This window comes from Myxine glutinosa, chromosome 9, assembly GCF_964187855.1.
Source record: "Myxine glutinosa chromosome 9, kmMyxGlut1.1, whole genome shotgun sequence".
Taxonomy (NCBI): Eukaryota; Metazoa; Chordata; class Myxini; order Myxiniformes; family Myxinidae; genus Myxine; species Myxine glutinosa.
The window spans coordinates 133,486,605-133,513,541 of NC_136269.1; the positions used below are offsets into that span (position 1 = coordinate 133,486,605).

A 26,937-nucleotide genomic window follows, 5' to 3' on the forward strand; every position below is an offset into this window, starting at 1 on the left:
AATCGAGGCTCGTGAAAGAGCTAACATTTATTTCACAAACAAATCAACCAGACAAACAAAATATATAAAAAGAGGGAGCAGAAGACAAGATGGGGAGAGAAGGGGTAGCACACAAACATAACATTTGAGAGCAGGGAGATGTGTGGGAGGGAGAGGGCTTGGGGGGAGGAGGCGAGGGAAGGGGGGGGGGGGGGGAGAGAGGTATAAAACACAAGGACATCAAGGACTTCCAGGACAGAAGTTGGTATTTCAGAAAAATGGATTTGGGGTGAAATTAGCGAGGGTAGAAAAGATCAAGGTTTTGGATGGAGGAAGATAAGAGATGGTGGTGAACAGCTGTTTTAAAGACCTGGAGGGTGGAGTGGGATTGAAGAGAGTGAGGGAGTTTGTTCCAGAGGCGGGAGAAAAGAGGAATGAAGGAGTGAAGGTGAGCAGAGAGTCTTGATTTTGGCAGTTTAACCACAAGAGGGTTGCAGGCAGATCTTGTGCGACCTGTAGGAATATTTGGGGGACAGAGCCCAAAGAGAGCTGGGGGGGCAAGGCCAGAGAGGAGTCGGTAGAAGACGGAAAGACCACCAACCTGCCTGCGGTGAGTGAGTGAAAGGCCCTCGGAGTTCGCTTCATTGCGGGAGATTCCAATGATTTTGGAATCTTTTTGATTTTGGAATTTTGGAATTTTGGAATCAAATGTGATTCCATTCCCTTACAAGGAACTTCAACATTCCCTTACAAGGAACTTCAACGTAGGAGGAGGCATTTCAACCAATCACAGCCTGCACTATTATTACCAACTAACCTATGGTTGTTTGTCCGTGCTCTCTTCTTTCTAAATACTGAACATCAAGCAAGGAAGCAGTACGGACCATTTTTTAAATATCTTTGGTACGACTCAGACAGGTTTCACACCGCCAACTTCCCAAACTCAGAGTGGATGCGCTAACCATTAAATCACCAAGGCTTGTAAACAGTATAAAATAAAAAAGAAATAAAAATGAAGAAACACACAAGTCCATCAATTTGACAAAAACCTGAAAGGTTGGCCTCTTTGGTATTCCTTCCTGAACACTAAAGCTCATGATTCTGGGATCCCGAGTTCAAATCTCCATCGTTTTGTCCACGTCTCAATTTGTCCATAGAATATAAATGTTCTAGCGATTCCTGTGAAATACAAAACATCTCCCAACATCATTCTCCTATACGTGATTTACGTGCAAGCTTCTCCATGAGCCTTTGATCAATGTTTCAGGGAAAAAAAGAAAAGGGAAAACTTTTGGGGAAAAGAAACAAAACCAGATTGATGAGCATTGCACGAGTGGCCACGATTCGCATTTCAACACAATCATCATTAAGCACTCATTCCAATTTTGTCTGTTGTGGTTGTCGTCGTCTTCAATTTAGAGGCGAATGTTTCTTACGAGCACAACAGAAACGATTTATCCATCCGGGTTTAACATGAGTGTGACACACCTCGAACACACTGCGTGCAGTTACTCAACCAAAGGTTGAAGGCAATTTACTCTCATAGCTGTGCACATCTGCTAAATGATCTTCCTTGTGGAACTCGATGTACTAAAAATGACTCCGTCATTCAATCTTGGTTGAGAAACTAAGCTGTTAAAAAAAAAAAAAAAAAAAAAACAGGAATCATTTTATAGCTCAGTAAATTTTAAGTTGCATGCACACTGCACAGTGTAATTATTGGATTTTTTTTTCTGCTCTTTACCAAACCAGAAAAAAAAGTTTTCATTCTAAAGATTGTAATGATTTTTATTTAACCATATAGATATTGTGTTGATGCTCAATCACCAAAACACAGATACCACTATACGTGAATAGTTACAAACTCAATACTTCACTTCTTTAATGATCACAACGCTTTCAATGCATCAAGCACTTACTCAGGTTCACGATGTTTTTTCGTTCAAAGTTTTTGGAGATTAGCAAAACTATACATTTTTGGAATATTCAGAGCATGAGGAATCCAAAAATTCATGTTGGCATTTGCATTATGGCTGCCATTTTGGATTTTCAAAATGGCCGCCATAAAATACATAATTTGCGCTATCTCGGCTTCTAGTCAACCTAGAATCTTATTTAAATGTGCTAATCCTATGTTTTCTGGGTCAAGAAAACCATTGGTGGGATCATTAGACTTCTACTCCTAACACTTGCTTCACTTTTAGGACTTTCCAGATGACACTCAGGACAGTGATGAAGATCTGTAAAAGCATATTCATGAACGGTATAGACCTAGTAGATCTTGTGTATAGGACTTATAGTTCAATCTGATACTAACAAGGCTGCTTTCTTGCTTTATAAACCCATACCTATAACTTCAAAGGACTTGCAATATCATGTATTATGTAATACAGTTATATCACAAATATAAAGACAATGGTTTTAAATTACCTTTGTTTGTTGCTTTTCTATAATCCTGAGCACTATTTTGAGGCCTTTATTGGATTCCTTGACCCAGAAAACATAGGATTAGCATATTTAATCAAGTTTCTAGGTTGACTAGAAGCCGAGATCGCGCAAAATATGTATTTTATGGCGGCCATTTACAAAATCCAAAATGGCGGCCATGCAGGTGTCTGAGCAAATGCCAACATTGATTTTCGGATTCTCCATGCTCTGATGATTCCAAAAATGCACAGGTTTGCTAATCCCAAAATTTTGAACGAAATTATATTTGTTAACATAGTGAACCTGACTAACTGTTGAAAGCATTTTTACCTCAGCCACAGAAGGAGGTTACGTTTATGGGCGGAGGTTATGTTTTCACCCATGTCTGGCTGTTTGTTTGTTTGTTTCTGTCTGTCTGTCTGTCTGTGAGAACAGGATATCTCAAAAAGTTATGGATGGATTCAGAGAACTTTGGTGGAAAGGTTGGGTGTGAGAGAAGGACGAATTGGTTAGATTTTGGTGAATATCCGAAGCCGGCTACTATAACGTTTTCAGTGATTCTTCACCATTGAGAGATGGGGCCAAAAATAATATGTAGCAAGATATGTCACAACGTTATGGGTGAGTTATGACAAAATGAGTTGGTTCGGCGACAAGGACAAGATCAATAGATATTGGTTTTGGTCCGAATCCGGATCCGGCATATCAGTGGGATACAAAACGTAAACTGCTCAGCCGAGCACATGCGCTCCACCGAGTGCCGTTCTAGTTACCTCCGCCACCAAAGGTGGATGGGGGTTCTGTTTTCACCTCTGTTTGTTTTTGTTACTTGCGAAAATCTAAGATTTTTCAAGTAAATTGGTTGGTCATGTGCATTATTCTGTCAGTTTGTCTGTATGTCAATTGCCTGCAGGTCACAATTTTAAACCGAAACTTCACAAAATAGTGGAGTTGGTCAAAATCAATAAGCTTATTGATTTTGAGGTAACAGGTCAACTTAGGCCAAAGGTCAACAACTCTGTAAAATTTCTAAAATCGTCAATTTTCATCGGATTGACTTGAAATTTGAACAGAATTTGCATATGTCACTCAATTCAACCCATTGTTCTTCAGGTCAACATAGGATGTCAACATGGACAATTTTCTAAAATTGACAATTTTCATCTGATTGACTTGAAATTTGAACAGAATTTGCATGTGTCACTCAATTCAACCCATTGTTCTTGAGGTCAACATGGACAATTTTCTAAAATTGACAATTTTCATCAGATTGACTTGGAATTTGAACAGAATTTGCATATGTCACTCAATTCAACCCATTGTTCTTGAGGTCAACATAGGATGTCAACATGGACAAATTTCTAAAATTGACAATTTTCATCGGATTGACTTGAAATTTGAACAGAATTTGCATATGTCACTCAATTCAACCAATTGTTCTTGAGGTCAACATAGGATGTCAACATGGACAAATTTCTAAAATTGACAATTTTCATCTGATTGACTTGAAATTTGAACAGAATTTGCATGTGTCACTCAATTCAACCCATTGTTCTTCAGGTCAACATAGGATGTCAACATGGACAAATTTCTAAAATTGACAATTTTCATCAGATTGACTTGAAATTTGAACAGAATTTGCATGTGTCACTCAATTCAACCCATTATTCTTCAGGTCAACATAGGATGTCAACATGGACAAATTTCTAAAATCGTCAATTTTCATCGGATTGACTTGAAATTTGAACAGAATTTGCATATGTCACTCAATTCAACCCATTGTTCTTGAGGTCAACATAGGATGTCAACATGGACAATTTTCTAAAATTGACAATTTTCATCGGATCGACTTGGAATTTGAACACAATTTGCATACGTCACTCAATTCAACCCATTGTTCTTGAGGTCAACATATGATGTCAACATGGACAAATTTCTAAAATTGACAATTTTCATCAGATTGACTTGGAATTTGAACAGAATTTACATATGTCACTCAATTCAACCCATTGTTCTTGAGGTCAACATGGACAAATTTCTAAAATTGACAATTTTCATCAGATGGACTTGAAATTTGAACAGAATTTGTATATGTCACTCAATTCAACCCATTGTTCTTGAGGTCAACATAGGATGTCAACATGGACAAATTTCTAAAATCGTCAATTTTCATCAGATCGACTTGGAATTTGAACAGAATTTGCATACGTCACTCAATTCAACCCATTGTTCTTGAGGTCAACATAGGATGTCAACATGGACAATTTTCTAAAATTGACAATTTTCATCGGATTGATTTGAAATTTGAACAGAATTTGCATATGTCACTCAATTCAACCCATTGTTCTTGAGGTCAACATATGATGTCAACATGGACAAATTTCTAAAATCGTCAATTTTCATCAGATCGACTTGAAATTTGAACAGAATTTGCATATGTCACTCAATTCAACCCATTGTTCTTGAGGTCAACATAGGATGTCAACATGGACAAATTTCTAAAATTGACAATTTTCATCGGATTGATTTGAAATTTGAACAGAATTTGCATATGTCACTCAATTCAACCCATTGTTCTTGAGGTCAACATATGATGTCAACATGGACAAATTTCTAAAATCGTCAATTTTCATCAGATCGACTTGAAATTTGAACAGAATTTGCATATGTCACTCAATTCAACCAATTGTTCTTGAGGTCAACATAGGATGTCAACATGGACAAATTTCTAAAATTGACAATTTTCATCGGATTGATTTGAAATTTGAACAGAATTTGCATATGTCACTCAATTCAACCCATTGTTTTTGAGGTCAACATAGGATGTCAACATGGACAAATTTCTAAAATCGTCAATTTTCATCGGATTGACTTGAAATTTGAACAGAATTTGCATATGTCACTCAATTCAACCCGTTGTTCTTCAGGTCAACATATGATGTCAACATGGACAAATTTCTAAAATCGTCAATTTTCATCAGATTGACTTGAAATTTGAACAGAATTTGCATATGTCACTCAATTCAACCCATTGTTTTTGAGGTCAACATAGGATGTCAACATAGGATGTCAACATGGACAAATTTCTAAAATCGTCAATTTTCATCAGATCGACTTGGAATTTGAACAGAATTTGCATATGTCACTCAATTCAACCAATTGTTCTTGAGGTCAACATAGGATGTCAACATGGACAAATTTCTAAAATCATCAATTTTCATCGGATTGACTTGAAATTTGAACAGAATTTGCATATGTCACTCAATTCAACCCATTGTTCTTCAGGTCAACATAGGATGTCAACATGGACAAATTTCTAAAATCGTCAATTTTCATCAGATTGACTTGAAATTTGAACGGAATTTGCATATGTCACTCAATTCAACCCATTGTTCTTGAGGTCAACATAGGATGTCAACATAGGATGTCAACATGGACAAATTTCTAAAATCGTCAATTTTCATCAGATCGACTTGGAATTTGAACAGAATTTGCATATGTCACTCAATTCAACCAATTGTTCTTGAGGTCAACATAGGATGTCAACATGGACAAATTTCTAAAATCGTCAATTTTCATCGGATTGACTTGAAATTTGAACAGAATTTGCATATGTCACTCAATTCAACCCATTGTTCTTCAGGTCAACATAGGATGTCAACATGGACAAATTTCTAAAATCGTCAATTTTCATCAGATTGACTTGAAATTTGAACAGAATTTGCATATGGCACTCAATTCAACCCATTGTTCTTGAGGTCAACATAGGATGTCAACATGGACAGATTTCTAAAATTGACAATTTTCATCAGATTGACTTAAATTTGAAGAGGATTTGCATATGTCACTCAATTCAACCCATTGTTCTTCAGATCAACATAGGATGTCAACATGGACAGATTTCTAAAATTGACAATTTTCATCTGACTTAAATTTGAAGAGGATTTGCATGTCAAGTCACCGCAACCATCAATTATTTTTTAGGTCAAAATAGGCCAAATGTCAACAACTTATTTTAGGGATTCACAGGTATCGTGCTATGCGAGACATATTTCTCGTTTGTTTGTGAACAGGACATCACAAAAACTTGTGGATTGATTCAAATAAAACTTGGTGGGCAGGTTGTGCATGTGACAAGCACGAATAGATTTTATATGGTTGACGATCTGAATACCGATATGGATACGAACATTTTGGTTCATGAGTTATCAAGTGACCACTATATTCGTCATGTGTGTGCGTCTGTATGTCTGTGTGTGTCTGTCTGTCCGCAGCATAACTACCCGATGATATCATCCGATCTTGATGAAACTTGGGTGGGAGGTTGATATCATGATCTAGTTGTGTCCTGCCTGGAGTGGGCGGATTGCGCCCATTGTGGGCGGAGCCACGCCTGAAAAATATGTCTTTTTAGGGGGTAATCGAGTTCAAGCTACATCTTTTCCCAGGGGTTTGGTGGAATCTGACAGGGGTTTCGATATTTGGTTAGGCGAATGTCATGTGTCTGGCTCCACGGAGCTGGATTTTTCATTTTTCATTATTTATTTTTCCCCCATTTTTATTTTTATTTTTATTTTTCACCGAATTTTCGGTATTATGTAGGTAACTAACCTCATAACTGATTATACATTATTTTCTATCTCATTTCAAGGTCAGTAACCTTCATTTTGACATTTCCGGGCCTGGCCTGTCCGGGCCTGTTTTGGTTATAGTCCGTCCTTTGTCATTGAATACCACTCGCTCGTGAACCATCGTCGTCTCCTGACTTTTTTATTTTATTTTTAAGTGATTCTTCACCATTGTTGAGTGACAGGGCCAAAAACGATATATTTCGAAAAGTTGTGGATGAGTTATGACAAAACTAAGTGGATGAGTTGGTTAGGTGACAAGAACGAGCCGATTCGATATTGGTTCAGGTCCGGATCCAGATCTGACCCATCAGTGGATAGAAAACAAACTGTTCAGCCTGGCAGGGGTATATGTTCTCTACCGAGTGCCATTCTAGGTATCATCTTTAATTATGGACAAAGTATTCCATGCAATTCCATAACATGGATTAAAAGCATCTCTGGTAAATCAGCTTTTTTGTACATTTCAGTAAGGGTTCAGGCAGCATCTTTGGCCAATCTAAATATGATGTACGCACATAGGTAAAGAGGAAGAAGGTGAGAAAGAGGGGGTGGAGGGTCCCACACCACCTAGTCATTGACTGTTTTTTGGGGGAGTTTTGTACACAGTCTTTCGTGGAGGAAGTAGAACATAGAACGAATCAGGATGTAACAGAACAAAATAAATGGCAGAAAAAGGGAGGAACTAGAACAATAGTGGGGTTGAGGGACGAAATAGAGAGACTTATTTCTGGAGTAGAATGAATAAAATACAGCATACAAAAATTAAAAAATATTGAAGTATCTTTCAATTTTCAGAAAGACATGTTTTCCACTGTATTTTTTATTTATTTCACCTTTACACGGGGTCACGTATGATCCCATCTCCAACAAAAGTGTAACGAAACCTGTTTCTATCTTCTGAAGGTTACAGAACAGCTTACTCCATGTTGCAAGATGCTGCATATGAAGCAAGCAAACAGGGTAAAAATATTCATTCATTAAGTCAGAAAATACAGGCATGTCAGAGCAAACCATTTTAGGAGTTATAAAGACACCATGAAGAAGTAGCTCCATTTCATGCTGCAATCATGCTAAAGCATGTGATAGATAATCTGATGGGAGGGGGGGGGAAGAAGGGGGGGGGGGGGGAGTGAAGGAGGGAGTGTACAGGACATCGGTCATTGGAATATTAACGGACGAGGTTATGTGATGCAATGATTTGTACGCTGTATTTTGGCAGGGGCAGAGGGAAAGGGGGGAACGAGTTGAAAATTCCAGCACTTTCAAAAATGGTGGCATGAAATAAATGGAATGGATGAAATTTGGGACGATGACAAGATCACACAGACCAGACAAGAGTCGATGGGAGAATGCAGAGTGTTGGCGTTATTACATGAAGAGGAGGAGAGCGAAGAGCAAGTGTCAGGATAACAACCAAAGTTGCCGAAGCAGGACAAATGAGTATGAATAAATAGGGCAAGATTGAAGAAGTTCTTCCAAAGATTGCTCGTGGAAGGTTGCTTCAAGTTCGCAGCATATTTGACTACCGACCATTTGAATGGGAAATTGAACTCAGCAAGCGTATAACATCGCATTAGAAAGGAAATTAAACCATACTGCTTGAGCTTGCTTCTCGAGGGGAAAAAAGCTGAAGACAGTGAGTCTTATCTCCTACAAGGCCGGAGAATTCTCGGCATGCTGAAAAAGCAACTTTGCTGCAGCCAATGTGTGACCCCAGAAGGTCATAAGGAACAGATGGGCCTTTCTCGGCCAATTCTGACACCTCACTGTGCACGCAGCCCGTGTAACCATGGTGAGTGTCTCTGGGGAATGAACCTGACTCGTTTCATATTTCAAAACAAGACAATGCTGTTTTGAGGAAAGAAAAAAAACCTGAAGATCACCTCGGCATGGCAGCGTCGAATGCACGCAGGTAAAATGAAGGTATGGAAATCAACAACCGACACGTGAACGTACATTTCTACAGCAACATAAATAGTGACGGGTCGATACTCGATCACGTTCCCAGCACCTTAATAAATATATTAAAGGCTCGGGAATTTAAAAGATTGGATACAAAGGGGACTATTTAGATATAATGTTCAAAAAGGGTAGAATCTTCATTCTTGAATCGCCTGCTCCCAAACTCCACCCGAACACTCAAAAAGTACAGAGTAGTGTTTTATTTAACAACTACATAATCAAGATAAGCTAATGTACGGAGAGATATTATCATCAATATTGCACACCTGCAAAATTTTCCATGAAAAATAATTTCCCTTAAAATTTATTATTTAGTAGTAGTAGTAGTAGTAGTAGTAGTAGTAGTAGTAGTAGTAGTAGTAGTAGTAGTAGTAGTAGTATTAGTAGTAGTAGTAGTAGTAGTAATAGTAGTAGCAGTAGTAGCAGGAGTAAAAATCCTGTCAAATATGATGGGTTGGAACAGTTTAGTTGACGGTGCAGCCTCGAGAGCGTGCCAAATTCTGAAGCCTCAGCCAAGTGTATTGTATCTTCTTTATTTATTGGACATCATACAGATATGTTTATATCTTCTTTATTTATTAGACATCACATGGATATGCATATATCTTCTTTATTTATTAGACATCACATGGATATGCGTATATCTTCTTTATTTATTGGACATCATACGGACATGCTTATATCTTCTTTATGTATTAGACATCATACAGATATGCTTATATCTTCTTTATTTATTAGACATCACATGGATATGCGTATATCTTCTTTATTTATTGGACATCATACGGATATGCTTATATCTTCTTTATTTATTAGACATCATACAGATATGCTTATATCTTCTTTATTTATTAGACATCATATGGATATGCTTATATCTTCTTTATTTATGAGACATCATACAGATATGCTTATATCTTCTTTATTTATTAGACATCATACGGATATGCTTATATCTTCTTTATTTATTAGACATCATACGGATATGCTTATATCTTCTTTATTTATTAGACATTACAGATATGCTTATATCTTCTTTATTTATAAGACATCATACAGACGTTTCCCAGTGTGTACCCTGGATTAGAATAGGTACACCGTATCCCTGCGTGTCATAAGAGACGACTAAGAGGGTTGGCGTCAGGAAGGGCATCCGGCCATAAAAAACATTGCCTTAAAAAGAGAACCATGACAATTACAACTACACATGGGCAGGGTACAGCCCGAAGTGGAGATCGGTTTCTGAGGTTTGGGACATGGAATGTAGGGACATTGACAGGGAGATCAGGAGAAGTGGTGGAAGTATTGGTCAGAAGAAGAGTGGACATATGTTGTGTGCAAGAGACGAGATGGAAGGGAAGTGGTGTGAGAATGGTGAAGGGTAGGCAGGGACAGAAATACAAGTTTATGTGGCAAGGGTGCCTGGAGGGCGGGAATGGTGTTGGTGTCCTGTTTTCTGAGGAGTTTGTAGACAGTGTGGTGAGTGTGACTAGAGTGAGTGATAGGTTGATGATGATGAAAATGATGATTGGAAAGCTCTTGGTGAACGTCATCTCGGGATATGCTCCACAGGTTGGTCGAAGCGATGAAGAGAAGGACAAGTTCTGGTGTGCGATAGAGAAGCTGATGGAAAACGTGAAAGATGAGGAAGTTGTTGTGGTAGGAGGAGACCTAAATGGACATGTGGGAAGGAGTATGGATGGTTTTGACGGAGATCATGGGGGTTACGGATATGGTGTGAGAAATGGAGAAGGTGAAAGGATTTTGGAGTTTACTGATGGAGCTGATTTGTTGATTTGTAATACTCAGTTCCAGAAAGAGGATAATAAGCTTGTTACATACACGTCAGGTGGGTTGACGACAACCGTTGACTACCTGATGGTGCATAGGCGAGATAGGGGGCACCTCCGGGACACAAAGGTGATCCCGGGGGAGGAGGCTGTTTCACAGCACCACTTGGTTGTCTGCGACATAAGGGTGAAAGGTGCGGAGCTCGGCGGGTGAAGTACCAACCAAGAATGAAGGTGTGGAGGTTGAAAGAGGTGACAGTAAGGGAGGCATTAAAAGAGAGGCTGAGTAGGGTCGAGGATGATGTGGTTGAGCTTGAAAGTGGTTGGATGTCAATGAAAGCTAGTCTGTTGGGAGCCGTTGGTGAGGTATGTGGATGGACAAAAGGACCGAGGCACTCGGAAACATGGTGGTGGGATGATGAAGTTGGAAAGAGGATTGACGAGAAGAGGAAGAAGTTCAAGGAGTGGCAGAAGGCGAAGCGTACGGGAGCAGAAACAGCAGAGCATGAAAGTTATAAGGCAGCCAGGAAGGCTGCAAAGAAAGAGGTAGCAAAGGCACAGGAAGCATGCAGGAAAATGTTCGGAGAACGCTTGGATTCGGAAGAGGGTCAGAAAGCAGTATTCAGGATTGCAAAGCAGATAGCGAAAGAGAGGTGTGATGTGATGGGGGTGAGTTGCTAGAAGGATGAAGTGGGACAAATCGTTGTCGACCCAGATGGAATTAAAGGAAGATGGAAAAGATACATGGAAATGCTGTTGAATACAGAGAATGAATGGGATGGCAACATAGAGAGTAACCCAGTTTTAGGACCGGCAGAGAAGATAACTGAGAAGGAAGTTGAGGAAGCGATAAAAGCAATGAAGGGTAGAAAAGCGGGAGGGCCGACGGGAGTTGTGGGAGATATGTTGAAGGCAGCAGGAAGTTGGGGTGTGAAGAGAATGACAGAGATCTGTAATCTGGTGGTGAAAGAAGGCCGCATTCCAGTGGATTGGGAACTGAGTACCCTCGTCCCTCTATATAAGGAGAAAGGTGACCCTCTGGAGTGTGGCTCGTACCGAGCGATAAAGGTATTGGAGCATGTAATGAAGGTATTGGAAAGGGTGTTGGAGAGGAGGATAAGGAAGAAAGTGAAGATCGACGAAATGCAGTTTGGATTTATGCCAGGAAGAGGAACGACAGACGTGCTTTTCATTGTGAGGCAGTTGCAGGAGAAGTACATGGAGAAGAGGAAGAAGTTGTTTCTTGGGTTTGTTGATCTGGAGAAAGCATTCGATAGGGTTCCACGCAAAGTATTGACATGGGCATTGAGGAAGTTAGGAGTGGAGGAATGGTTGATCATAGTGATGGCAATGTACAAAAGAGCGCGCACAGCTGTAAGGACGAAGGACGGGAACAGTGGTGAGTTTGAGGTGAAGGTGGGAGTGCATCAGGGGTCGGTACTAAGTCCACTACTATTTGTAGCTGTGATGGAGGTGCTGGCTCAGAACGTAAAGGAGGGTTTACCGTGGGAGTTGTTGTATGCAGATGATCTGGTGTTGATTGCGGAAAGTATGGATGGACTGAAAGAAAAGATGAACAAGTGGAAGGAATGTATGGAGACAAAGGGTCTGAAGGTGAATATCGGAAAGATGAAGGTGATGGCAAGTGGTAAAGCATGTGGTGAGGTGGAAAGAACTGGGAAGTGGCCCTGTGCTGTGTGTAGGAAGGGTGTCGGAGTGAACTCCATTCAATGTACAATGTGCGCTGAGTGGGTTCATCAAAAATGTTGTGGTCTGAGAGGGTCATTAACCAATGTGGCAGCTACATTCAAATGTAAGGTATGCACAGAGGGAGCTGCAGATGGAGGAAATGTTGAGTTGGATCTTGGAGACGACGTGAAGCTGGAAGGTGTGAAAACATTTTGCTACCTCGGAGACATGCTGAATGGAGAAGGTGGATCAGACTCGGCAACGGTTGCTGGAGTGAGATGTGCATGGAAGAAGTTTCGGGAACTGAGTGGCGTGCTGATGAGGGGAGTGTCGTTGAAGCTGAAGGGAAAGGTGTATGCTGCATGTGTGAGAAGTGTTATCATTTATGGGAGCGAGACATGGGTAATGAACGTAGAGCAGCAACGAAGGCTGGAAAGGGTGGAAATGCGAATGGTTCGGTGGATGTGCGGAGTATCGTTGAGAGAGAGGAAGACAAATGATGAATTGCGAAAGATGATGGGAATAGAGCCTGTGGTTGATGCTGTGAAGAGGAACAAGTTGAGATGGTTTGGTCATGTGTTGAGGAAGGATGAAAGTGACTGGTTGAGAAGAGTGATAGAAATGAATGTAGAAGGAAGTAGAGGACGGGGAAGACCGAGAAAGACTTGGCTAAAGATGGTGGAAGAAGAAATGCGGGCAAGGGGGTTAACAAGGAGAGATGCAGAAAATAGGGCAAAATGGAGAAGATTGTCATGGGGACCGCAAGGCTAACCCCCGCTCTGGCAGGGAAAATTGCCTTAAAATGCATGTTGTATCCATAATAATCATGAGGTATCATGTAGACACGAGCAAATTCAAATGTACAACGAAGTAACATTTGCAACTAGACTTGGCTTGTGCATGTCATACATGACAATATCTCCAACTAGGCCTATTCGATTTGGAGTCATGAGAATTGCAGAGACTGGTCTATCTCGAATCCAATTCAAATTGGTATGTAAACTACTCGTAAAACAAAATACGCACACACGTGCACACTTTCGCCGTTTGTCACAACCAACAGAACTCATTTGCATTTTTGCATATTGTTTTGCCAGAAAATATTGCGGAACATGTCAGAAGGCGACAAAACACATTCACACAAGCAGTTAATGTCACAGGCTTTGAACGTCCTATTTGCATTCACCAAGGCCAGATGCTTTGAGGAAGAGAACAGGCAGCATCCCACATTCCTGCAACCGCCGTCGTTATGGCGCATGCCAAGTCAATTAACCCACAATGCCAACCCCTCCACCCCCATCAAGACAGCTGAAAAGGCCTCGGATCCACGGTTGATCCATTTGGCTCAGAACCCACCACTGTACTTACCCCACAGCTGCTGCTAATCTCTCCTCCCCAAACCAAGCGATTTTGCGTTGATAGTTTTGCTGGAGAAGTTCTCGCTTCCCCTGCAAGACCACTGATCGATTGTGGCAGAAATGAGGGGTCAGCTTGTCCTTCCTCGTTTGCTGCACACAAAACAAAATAAAAGGCACAGGGGTTAGTTAGTCTACAAGTCTCAATGCCGACCACCACAAAGATTCTCCACCAGCTTCGCATGTCGTTGCCCCACACCGAGCAACTCAGGTAAGCATTTCAAAAGGAATACCGTTTACCTGCCCTTCTTGAGATTATCGCATCAATTCAACCGTGGACGGTGACTGAGGAACACATGCTGACACTTTCAAATTGGGTAATCCCGATGCCAATGACTCTATAACAGGAATTATTGTGCACTCCTTTTGTTCGGTCAGCTTGGCCAGACATCGTTCAAAACCACATGAAAACGTCTTTGCCGTTGCCAACGTCACGCAAGCAAAGTGTCGACTCGAGAATTTCATTTGGCACACATTTTGAATGAAGGCAGGACAGACAAAATGTGTGATGGATATGCTTCCCGTCCTCCAGGAAAAAAAACAGAAAATGTTTCTGTGACTTGATCATGACACTTCTCCCATCTGGTGATAAGTCCGCAGCTGTGAGCCATAAGTATATGCATAGACACACCAATCAAAAGAACTAATTACAGTCTTTCTCCACATTTTTCTCTCAACTCATGACAGCGAACACAGAAGCTCAACGGGAAGGGAAAAAAATATATATATAATCTAAATTGCAGGGCAATTTGCCATTAACATCTAGCGATTAGGTTATGAAACATTATAATTTACTGTCAAACTAAAAGCCATCAAGATCCCCCCCAAAACGCTACGTGAGCAATCAGGAATGGCAGATGATATTGTCAATCCTTTTCAGTGCTGTCCCCTTGCACCTCACCACCCCAACCCCAACCCCTCCCTGGTTCTACAGTCTGCCATGAACTCCCTTCTGGCGAAACTCCCAAAATACAGACTCACTGCTCACCTCCACTCATTCATTCCTCTTTCATTCTTTCCTCAGTCTCTTCAGTCTCATGCTTCCATCCAGGGCTTCAAAACAGCAGTTCACCACCATCTCAGGTCATCCCACAACCACAACCATGAACTCTACATCTATTAACAGTCCTCAACAAGCCCAGCTACTTCTGGGTTTCCAATTTGTCCCTCCACTTCTGTGATTGAGAGTTTGTAGCTGTATCCATCTTTTTCACCCCGTGCCTTCCCCCATGCTCTCATTTTTACCACATTTCTTACCCCTCCTAGTCTACCTCTATTTCGTCCATCAATTCTCTGCTGTTGGTGCCCCCCCCCCTCACCCCCCCCCCCCCCCCCCACCGCTCCCACCCTCTCTTCTTCCCGCTGTTCATTTTGCACTGTTACATCGTGGTCCTATGTTTGAGTTTGAGATCCTCCATTTAAAAAAATCCTGAACTTCACTACATCCCCTAAGACCCTGTTCTCACCCTTCTCCTACAATTCCTCTCCTTGTGCTGTGGATCAAAAGGTTGTCCCACTGTTTTCATTTTGCCATATTTTGTCCATTTATCCACTGTATTGTGTCATTCTGCTGCTTCATGAACTTCAATGGTTGGAATTGGAGAAGAGAAAACTTCTTAGGTACGCACTACAAAAAAAAAAAACCCAGCTTTGCACCATCGTTTCCACGTTTGAGGGCCCACCGCTTGGTAAACAAGGAAAGGACCACTTCAGACTTTCCAAAGATACAATAGCCTGTAAAGCACTTTCCAAAGTGTTACAACACCAAACAATTCAATAAGCACTGCAGGTTTTCCGTTTAACAATGGATGTAAACTCAAAAAGAAGATTAAACATACAAACAAAAAGCCCTCGTCTATTGTCGATCTCAACACTTTGCATGTAATATCATTCACAGCGATAGCAGCGAAAGATACCAACCCAACTAGTGTGCCGATTATTAAATGTGGAAGGTAGAAGCAGGGGGGTTGGAGCATTACAGACACAAAGATGTTGCTGTAACCAGCTATGCAAATGAAGGCACAAGCACTTTACAAAGATTGATGGAATGCAGGCCCGATCATACGAGAGATTATGAGCCACGACAGGCGTATCTTGAATCCCAATTGCCAGGACCAGACACAATTATGTTGAACTCGAGATATAAAGTACTTTATGTGGACGTAGCAATGGATAGGGCAGTGGTTCTCAAGCGGCCCAATCAGAACGCTGCTGCAGCCCAAGTGACGTCCTGTTTAAAAAATGCAAAAAAGTAAAGATGCCCCCAGTTTTGCCCCCCACATGCACTGGTTATAAGTGCCTCACAAATCAAAACTCTTAGGTATTGTAAATTTTCAAATTGCATTTTGAAATTGTTGATTCATAGGGTTTCTGATTCAGAGAAAGAAGTAAAAAAAAAAAACCTCTTGCCTCCCCCCACAGCTTGTTTGAGTGGAGCTACAAACTAGGTTGGACATTGAAAAATGGATCACTTTGTGATTCGTGGAGAAAAACGACCTTGCATGAATTTGGAAGGCTAGAAGGAGGGCTTAAAGGTACGCACACTCACCCCCTAAGGTGTCTATCCTGGGTTTAAATATTGGCTCAACTACAAACTACCATCCCTGTGATTCGTCAATGTAGATACAACATGGACGTTATACTGGGCGTCCCATTTGCCGGCATTAGTTTGTAGACGTAAAAGCTCCCACGGTGTCCTTAACGAAGAGTAGGTGAGCCATCACCAGTAACCTGAACAAATTACAAATTCCTGCCCGAACTTGCGGAGGGAATTGCATCAGCGGCACAGCTCCACACTCGATCAACGATGCCACCCTGGAGCCTTGTGCTGCATCAGGAAGAAAAAGAAGGATTCAAAAAGCAATGAAGGTAAAAAGGCAGGTGAAGGATGGAAACATCACAGTTTGGCAGCAGAAGGAGAAAGCAAAGTTACAAGATGACTGCAAAGAGATATTTGCTGTCACTGAAAGAGATGGGAAGCCATTTTGCTTCTTGTGTCACACGGTCCTCAGTGTCAAAAACGTATAATGTGAAAAGGCACTTTGAGATAAAGCATCAAGTTGAGTGGGTGCGGCCCACATAACACACCGAGAGCTGCAAGTGTGGGCCCACTATGGTAAATAGGTTGAGAACCAAGAGTATCCGTGTGTTGAAGGAACAAGCCTTGCCATGCTCTGGGACAAAGTTGGAGTGTGGATGGAGGGGTGGAGGGAAGGTAATGGATTAGTTACACCCTGTGGGAAGTCACACTATGTACCAAAGTTTCCACAGAATGGCAATAATAATCAACCTTTTTTTTTGTAGCAACCGGTATTATTCTAATGTTGGTTCCGAACATGGTAAACCCGAGTAGCGACAAGTCTCGCTCAGACCAAGAGAGGAATGGAAAGTAAAATGGTTTTAGTCGTGAAGGCTCGTGTCAGCGGACAGGTACAAAGATGGATCGAATTGACACAGTGTTCATAGGGGTATTCCAACCGCCATGGGAAAGCAAGGACAAGCTGACGTTTCGGGCATCACCCCCTCATCGAAGCAAAACGACAATCGAAAATAAAGCTAGAACTCCACTCTTCGATGTTATGACATCGACCGACATGACTCCACCCACATTATGACCAAGCATGACAGCAAATATCATTATACATTCTTGTACCAAGCTTGAGTTAAATCCCTTCTGCTGTTCTCAAGTATCACATTTTTACCTGACATCACCTCTGACCTTCGACCTTTAATACAAAATATAATCAGTTCATCTTTTCATTACAATATACACTTCAACCAAGTTTGGTCATAATCCCATCACTGGTTCACAAGGTGGCACGGTAACACAAGTTGTACTTAACATGACATCTGACATCAAAATCTAATCAGTTGATGTTCACATCATTATACATACCTGTACCAAGTTTGACTTGGATCCGTTCAGCTGTTCTCAAGTTATAAGCCTAAATTACAGACTTTGACCTTTGATCTCGTAACCCCAAAATCCAATAAGTTTATCTTTACCTCATTATACATATCTACACAAAGTTTGACTTGGATCCCTTCAGCAGTTCTCAAGTCATCATCGTTATGAAAACTTACGACGGATGGACGGACAGACAGACAGACAGCCCGAAAACATAATGCGTCCGACGACTTCATTGGCAGAGCCTACGCCAAAGGTCAGCTTCTCATCTTCAAAGGATCTGTCGACTCAAACACCGACAGTCCGTTGAAGGCAAAATATACTCTGCTGGTGGAGATTATGAAGCCAGCCTCCCCTCTCCAAATCCCACAAGAAATACATCCATTTCTGGTGAATAATTAAAGAGATGGAAACATTGCGTCCGGCTGAATCTCAAATCGGGTAAATAGTTTCGGCTAAAAGCACGACAGCTAAACGTTTGAATGCAAGAAGGTTTTAGATTCAAATACACTTACTGTAAATGATAATCTTTCTTTGTTATAAATTTGAGCTTCAGTTCAGGAATTCATTATAATAGTTTTTTTTAAAATGGCGGGCACACATTTACTCGACTCGGGTGGCTACTGTACAACAACAACATACAACATGCATTTTAAAGGCCATTTTCCCTGCTAGAGCGGGGGTTAGCCTTGCGGTCCCCATGACAATCTTCTCCATTTTGCCCTATTTTCTGCATCTCAATGCCAATCCTCAATGCCAAACAGGAAATTAGAGCTGTCTCCCTCGACATATCACGTGCCTTCGACACGGTCTGGCACCCCGCTCTGCTCACCAAACTCTCCTCCTTTGGTATCCATGGAAATCTCCACGCATGGCTGGCGGACTTCCTCTCTAGTCGTCGTCAACGTGTGGCCCTGAATGGGTTTCTCTCATCTCCTCTTCCTGTTCAGGCTGGAGTTCCCCAAGGCAGTGTTCTGGGCCCCGTGCTTTTTCTGGTCTTCATCAATGATCTCTCTGACTCTCTCGAAAATCCTCTCTATCTCTTTGCTGATGACTCCACTCTCTGCCGCTCCATTCCTCTTCCCTCAGATCGGCAGTCTGCTGCCTCCTCACTCTCTGAAGACCTGGACAAAATCACAGACTGGTCAAACAAGTGGAACATGTCTTTCAATCCTGACAAATCTCACACTCTTACTATGTCTCTCCGAAAAGATCGACTGGACAACCCTCCCATCTACTTTCTCAACAATCCTCTCCAAGAAGTTCTGTCGCTCAAGATTTTGGGTCTCACTATCTGCCATGATCTTTCTTGGGAAAACCACATTTCCAAGCTGGCCTCCAAAGCCAGTCGCCGACTGGGCATCCTCCGTCGTGCGAAGTCCTTCCTCGGCACACCTGAGCTCCTCACCACATACAAGGCTTTCATCCGCAGCTCAATGGAATACTGTTCTCCCCTATGGGCCGGTGCTCCTGCCTCACACCTAGCTCGGCTTCACGCTGTTGAAACCAAAGCTTTCAGAATTATTGGAATCTCCCGCGATGAAGCTATCTCTGAGGGCCTTTCACTCACTCACCGCAGGCAGGTAGGTGGTCTTTCTGTCTTCTACCGACTCCTCTCCGGCCTTGCACCCCCAGCTCTCTCTGTGCTCTGTCCCCCAAATATTCCTACAGGTCGCACAAGATCTGCCAGCAACCCTCTGATGGTTAAACTGCCGAAATCTCGGCTCTCTGCTCACCTTCACTCTTTCATTCCTCTTTTCTCCCGCCTCTGGAACAAACTCCCTCACTCCCTTCAATCCCACTCCTCCCTCCAGGTCTTTACAACAGCTGTTCACCACCATCTCTTATCTTCCCCCATCCAAAACCTTGATCTTTTCTACCCCCGCTAATTCACCCCAGATCCACCTTGTTTGAAATTCCAACTTCTTTCCTGGAAGTCCTGGCAGTGTCCATATGTTTTATACCTCTCCCACTGCCCCCTTCCCATGCCCCCCCCCCCAAAGCCCTCGCCCTCTCTCAGATCTCTCGATGTCTCCATGTCTCTCGGTCCCTGCTCTCAAATGTTGTGTTTGTGTCCTTCCCCCTCTCTCCCCATCTTGTCTACCGCTCCCGATGTTATATGTTTTATGTGTCGGTTTGTCTTTCTGTGATTAATGTTCGCTCTTTCACGAGCCTCGATCTTGTATACAAAAAAAAAAAAAAAAAATCTCTCCTTGTTAACCCCCTTGCCCGCATTTCTTCTTCCACCATCTTTAGCCAAGTCTTTATCGGTCTTCCCCGTCCTCTGCTTCCTTCTACATTCATTTCCATCACTCTTCTCAACCAGTCACTTTCATCCTTCCTCAACACATGACCAAACCATCTCTACCTGTTCCTCTTCACAGCATCAATCACAGGCTCTATTCCCATCATCTTTCGCAATTCATCATTTGTCTTCCTCTCTCTCAACGATACTCCGCACATCCGTCGAACCATTCGCATTTCCACCCTTTCAAACCTTCATTGCTGCTGTACGAGAACAGAATATATATATATATATTTGCGGTTTTGTAAATAAAGGCACCCCCCCCCCCCCCCCCCATAGTTAGTTACACCACAACATGTAGCCTCGCATAGTTAGTTATTTCTTATTAAATGTGAAGTATAGTCTCCTTCCCAATGTTAATATGCGTTGAAGCAGGCAGGGTAATGGTAGGCCTCATTGCAGGCTAAAGTGCCTTGTCATGGGCCTAGTCCAGGCCTTGCAGGCCCGAGGGAGGAGCTGGATGGTGTGGCCGGTGAGCAGCGAGCAGCCAATGGGAGCTGAAGGGGGTGGCCAAGGGTGACCAATAAGGGGCTGTCACGATACGTGACCCCAGGCCGCCAATGGAGGCCCGTGGAACGTTCGAGTGAGGTGTCGGGGGGCTATAAAACCCGGCCCGGACACCCACTCTCTCTCTCTCTCTCTCTCTGGCTCGGCACTCCAAACTCTCTCTGGCAGGCTGACGCTCTCTTGCAGGCGCTCCGAACTCTCTCTGGCTCGGCACTCCGAACTCTCTCTGGCTCGGCACTCCGAACCCTCTCTGGCAGGCTGGCTCTCTTGCAGGCGCTCCAAACTCTCTCTGCCTCGCCGACCCTGAGATACGCTCCTCGGATTCCTGCTACGTGCACGACCTTGATCAACGCCCCTACCGCGAACATCTCCGGCTGTGGTGTCCCAGGTTGGAGCGATCCTTGGGGGTTTCCGTCCAACGAGCCCGTCCAGGCAAACTGCACGAAGCGGCCGCGCTTTGGGCGCATTACCCTCTTCCTTCCCTTCCCCGAACGAATCTGAGGGCCCTTGTCTGGGAACCTAGGTAAGGCCGCTAAGATTCTTCGCTGTGTCCCTTTTCTGTGAATACTGTACCTTGTAAATAAATCCTGTGGTTTGGTTTCCAACCTGGCCGTCATCGTCCTTTCAACATTGGCCTCGCATTGCCCGAATTAAAACAGCTCGATCGGGTTCAATAGTGTTAACGGAACGAGTTACGCGACGCACAACCGCTCGAGCGTCCAGTACCAGCGTGACTCGTGCGAGGTTCAGTCCCCGTTCTCACGGCTGCGTGTGTCGAAGGTACTTGGGTCATGACCGTTAACCCTTCCACGCGTAGCTGCGGGCTCGGCGGCTGGAATTGCTTAGCAATCCATCCACCACGAGTGTAGTGTGGGTGGCGGCCTCGTGGACTCGGAGTTTGAGGGGGAACAGGGCTTAACCCCCCCCCCCCCCCCCCCACTTAGTACGTTGACAAACCCGAGATCCGCAACAATATTATATATATATATATATATATATATATATATATATATATTGCTGCGGTTTTGAGATTGGCACATTGAAGTCAATAAATGTTAAAGGTTTGCCCCCCCATAGTTAGTCACACGAGCAACATATAGACCCATTTGTAGTGTAGTTATGTCTTAGTATGTGTAAGAATAGGCCATTTCCTCTCTTAGTACCTGCGTTGTGTAAAGGCAGGAGAACAGGCCCTACATTCATTTTGTGTACACCTCCATGCTACCTCTATGGGCGCAATCCATCCCGCGTCCCATTTGGCTATCCACTAGTCAAGTTAACACGAGGCAGGGCCTCGAAAGGTGAAGGAGGGTTGAGCTCGGTGCGGCATGAACCAGCCAATGAGAGCCAGCTCTAAGAATGAACCAGCCAATGAGAGCTCGAGCGGAATGGCGTGAGAGGGTGTGGTGAAGAGCGTCTGGTGAGTTCCAGAGGGTTCGAAGGGCGTGGCATATATAACCCGATGCGAAAAGCCCTCGGAATGACTCGCGGAGTAAAAGGACTCGCGGAGGAAAGGACTAGCGGAGGAGAGGACTCGCGGAGGGAAAGGACTTGAGAGTTATCGAGGGAGGTGCGCTGAGCTTGTGCGGAGTTTATGAGAGGATTCTAAGGAGACGCGCTTGAAAAGGATCCTTCGCACTGTATGAACCTTGTTACGTGGAATACGTGGGCGCAGACAGGGCGTTGATAACTCACGCGGTTCAGCCAAAGCGAGTGAACGCGGCTGAGTAACTGCCAGCCGCGCAAAGTCTGCCCTCTACCGTTCGCCCTGAGATAAACCGTTCCGTTTGAGCGACACGATACGGCGATACGCGGTCCTGCCTTCTCCTACCTCCATCTTCACGGAACGTGCCAGGGACCGTGGAGAGGTTCGTGGAGAGGCCAGGGACAGGGCCGATCCTGGACGACCACCGCGGCGCTGGTGAACATCATCCTGCCAATCTGCAATCCCCATGTGAGTGTGAGTGAGACGGGCCCGTTTGTCCTGGGGTATTAAGTATAAGACTGTATAAGGATTGCTTTGTGTCTCTTCCTCCTGTGCTGTAAATACGTGCAATCATAATTAAACCAATTTGTTCTTCCTTTTCTTTCCAATTCGATCGCCTTTGTGATTTCTCCATTGACTGAGCGTGGTACGAATAAGATCGCTCCAATCGGGTCTAGTAACTAATAATAGCGTGGCTCACGTGTACGCAAACCGCTCGGGCACATCACCATCACACGTGGTTCGTGCAAGGCTTATTTCCTCGCTTCAGGGCAGCGTTAGTACTAAGGTACGAGCGAATTTGGTCCCGAAACCCTATTTGGCACTGTCCGGAAGGGACGTAATAGGTCTCGGGTCGCGCCAGGTCAGTAAAGACAAGGGGATTAATCCCCCCTTGATAAGGGGAGAAGGCCGGCGACAGATCCACAACAATTGGTGTCAGGAGTGGGATTTGGAACCTGGGACGAAATTATTTAGACCAAATTTTGGACACCAATTGTACATATTGGCCACAGCAATTGGTGTCAGGAGTTGGGATAGGACCCGAAGTGCTCTTAACGCACTCAAAATTACGAGCAACCAAAATTTAATTATTAACATCCAAATTAAATTCGTGCCATGGCTAGCCAAGGCGGTCGAATGCCGGTGGGGGTAAATGATGAGGTAGAGGAGGAAGAATTGATAACCCAGGACCCACGGGAAGAGTTGGAGCAAGAGGAGGAAGCAGAAGAAGGGCAGACAGCAGGGGTGGAAATGGCGGCGCCTCGCACATGGCGGTGGCAGCCGGGCCCGCTGTGCAGACCGGGCTCGACATCGGGTCATACCTAGCCCAAATTATGAGGGACATGAAAGAAATGAGGGATGAGGCAAGGTGTAATATGGGCGCCCAAAAGAATGACATCAATAAAATAAATGGGAAAATGGACATCCAGAGAGATAAAGCAAGGAGGGACATAAAAAAATGGGTGATGAATTGGAAAACAAAATGGGTGGCCAATTGAAAGAAATGGGGGACAAATCCACCCGGGAAATAAAAAAAATGGGTGATCAATTGGAAGAGGTGAAAAAGGGGCTGGAAAGCAAAATGGACACTCGAAAGAACGAATTGAAAAAAATGAGGGTGGCGTCGAAAAAGGAAACGAGAGAGATGGGGAAGGACATAAGGCGCATGTTGAGCGAAGACGTCGCAAAGGGACGCGACGAGGTAACACGGTGCGAGGACCGCGGGGGGAGTGAGCTTGGGCAGAGCGCAGCCAAGTTGACCGAGGGGATAGAAATCGCTACTCGGGGTGTGGAAAAGCCGACGGCCGCCGAATTGGAAGAGAAAATTTTAAGGGTGCCGACGGTCGCGGTAGAAAAAGAAATCATAGAAATTATAGTTGAAATTGGGGCCGAAGAGACAGCAGAGATAGGAAATGAATCACGGAAGAAAGAAATGGAATTTGCACAAAGTTTGGATTTTCATTGTGATGTCGTGCTTCCTAACGAAAATGAAGGTTTGCAGGTGCTGGCGGAGAAGAGAATCCCGAAGGTGAGCAGGAGTGTGTATGGCGCGAAAGTGTTTGGCGCGAAAAGATTTTTGCCGCGCTTGGGATCCCGACGAAACACGGGCGCTCGTGGAAGGTCCGTGGTGCGATGTACGCGAGTGAATGGCGCGCGTGTGCAAAAAAAGTGCGCACCGAAGCGCAAGAGTATGACGGAATGTGAGCGGGAAGAGTGTGTCGAAGAAGAGTGCGAAACAGAGTGTGCGATGGATGAGGAGAGTGAGGGCGGATGCACACCGGAGCGTGTTGGAGAGTGTGCAGGAATGCACACCAGAGCACGTGATTGGGTGTGCAACAGGAGAGTGCACACTCGTGGGTAAGTGTGCGCTGATTGGGTGTGCACCAGGAGAGTGCACACCCGGTGGACGTTACGGAGTACGTAACGGAGGAGTGTGCGCAAGAGTGTACGCGAGGGTGTGCGATGGCCAAGTGTGTAACTGAGTGCGCGAGTAGTACGAGTGCGCCAGGATGTGTGCAAGGGTGTGTGATAATGGAGTGTGCAAACGGCATGAGTGCGCCTGAGTGATGTGCACGAGCGTGCGGTAATAGAATGCAGGGAATACGAGTGTGGAACGGGTCGCGTGTGTTGAGAACACGGCCCTAGCATCGACGAAGACCGGGGCAGCGTTTAGGGTGAAGTATAGCCGACGCGAGCCCTTGGTGCGTGGTGTGCTTTGTGTGCTGCGGGGATCGGCGGGAATCGTTGCCGCGGTTGTCTCGCAAGGAGCGCCGTGCACGATTCGTGCCGGGCCCCGCCCTGTATGGTCGGTGCCGCGCCTTGGCGGGAAAGGCGATCGGCATGGTTCGAGGGGGGGTAGGAGAGGTGGGAGCCGTGCCCCCTGGCGGGTGCGATGCTCCGACCGTGGACAGTCGGGCCATCGTGCATGGGACCGCAGGGCTCCGCGCAGAGATGGCGCCTGGAACCTTGGCCCAACAAAACCTCCTCCCCTGAATCGAAAATGCCGGACGGACCCAACCTACAGGCGACCAACCACCCGTATGCATCGTTCGGCTTTTCGAAGCCGAGCTGTGAAAATGTACTTCCGCACCGAGAGGCTCCAGTGTAGCGGACGATTAGCAATGATGTTGGCGAATAGTACCCGGCGTGAAGGAGTGGTGGTTTCACCATTCCTCACATGTCTTGGGGCACATGAGCAGTAGATTATGGGGTGGCAGTGTAAACTTGCCGAGGGCGGGCTAGGTTAATTGATAGGGATTTAGAAATGACAGTAGGGACAAGATTTAAGTAGGGACATGGTACAGGTAGAGGGGACGTAGTCAGATTAGGTGGATGATAATGACGAGGGAGTGCTTAGTGTAAGGGAAGACAGGGGAGCACGAGTTTTAGGGGAAAAGCAGCTAGTTAGATGGTGCTGTGTGTGTGTGGATGAGCATGAGCAAATGAGGAATTGAATGAGAATCACTGTGTGTGGATGAGCTTGAGCAAATGAGGCATTGGTCGGGGATAACCAGAGGTGGTGTATGAGTGGTGTATTGAGGACGAATGGAGTGTGTTGAAGTGAATTGACTTGCATGGTGTGCAAGTGGGGAACAGGTGTGTGAGCACAAGAGGTGTGCAAGAGAGCTTGGTGTGTGTGGGAATAAGTGGTGTGGAATGCATGGTGCGAAGGAGTGAATGGGGGGAGATGGACCCCTTCACGAATACCCGGGGTGGGTAGAGTAAAGTCAGGTAGAGGGCTTAGGTAAATTATTGGATATTGACATCTGTGGTGCAGGAAGTAGCAGGAGGTGCATGGATGGGTGCATGAGTCTGTGGAATGGCTGGGTGTGTGGGCTTTGCTGGTGCGTATGGTTATTGGAGCACTCCGCCACTGGTAGTTTGTCGGCCAGGTGAGGCCACAGGTAGGCTCCGGGAGCCAGTTAGGGTTATGATTAGTGTTCAGTGGGGCCCGAGGATCCCAAGAGAGGACCCGCGTAGCCCAATGCCAGAGAGGGCATCAGGGGGTGAGAGAGCCAGGAGAGGCCTCCCCCAATTTAGGTAGTCGCAAGGAGCAAGGTAAGCTCGGGTGGCTACTTCAGTGGCGGAGGTGCGCAGGTAGGTAGACCTGCTAGTGGAGCCACACGACCCAGCCCCGAAATTGTGCAAAGGCATAGATTGAAAAATTGGGGAGTGAGACCCAAATTTTGGAAGGCACCAGGTGGTCAATGGGAATCAGGTTTTTCGAACCACATAGTTTAAAGATGCCGATTGGCAGGGCATGACCCCGGGTTAGTTTAAAAGTTAATGTCAACTAGTGTAGTTAGGATTTGAGAGAAGTCCCTTCCCGCCATCCACATTCATTCACCAAGGTGACAAAGCTCCACACCAGCACCAAATGAACGATTTGAGTGAGTAAGACGCATCTCGACGTAAGAGTGACATTGTGTGTTATTCCATCTCTTCCTTATTGGGAGGGATTGGAAGACGAATTTGGTTTAGAGGGGGATATGGGAGACAAGACATAGAGACGGAATTGTAATTTGTAAATACAGGGAAGGGCAAGGGTAGGGTAAGCTGACATGGGGGGGGGGGGGGGGAGGGGGGTACGAACGGTTAGGGACGAGCTTGCTCTGCTCGCTCTCCCGCACCCCTCATGTTGCATTACCTTGTGTTTTGGTGTACCATTGCACCCTTTCCTTTGCTAACTGTGCTTTGTCTCTCCTCCCCACCCATGGACCCATTTTGGAGGAGTTGTGCAACAACCTCGAACTGTGCAGCTGCACTTTGCTACACCTGTGCGGCTGCACATTGCTACGGCCATGCGGGTGAACTGCACAGTACTTTGCTGCCGTACTC

General features: G+C 44.6%; 1 protein-coding gene across 2 annotated transcripts in view; it reads right to left on the reverse strand.

Annotated features, from left to right (window-relative positions):
• The window catches only part of LOC137434896 (signal-induced proliferation-associated 1-like protein 2), a 454,554-nt gene that overhangs the window by 396,167 nt on the left and 31,450 nt on the right, over positions 1 to 26,937 (reverse strand). For both annotated transcript variants that reach the window (XM_078784965.1, XM_078784963.1), the window contains exon 2: positions 13,847 to 13,986. The gene's annotated coding sequence lies outside the window, so the exon portion shown is untranslated. The remainder of the gene's footprint in view (positions 1 to 13,846; positions 13,987 to 26,937) is intronic.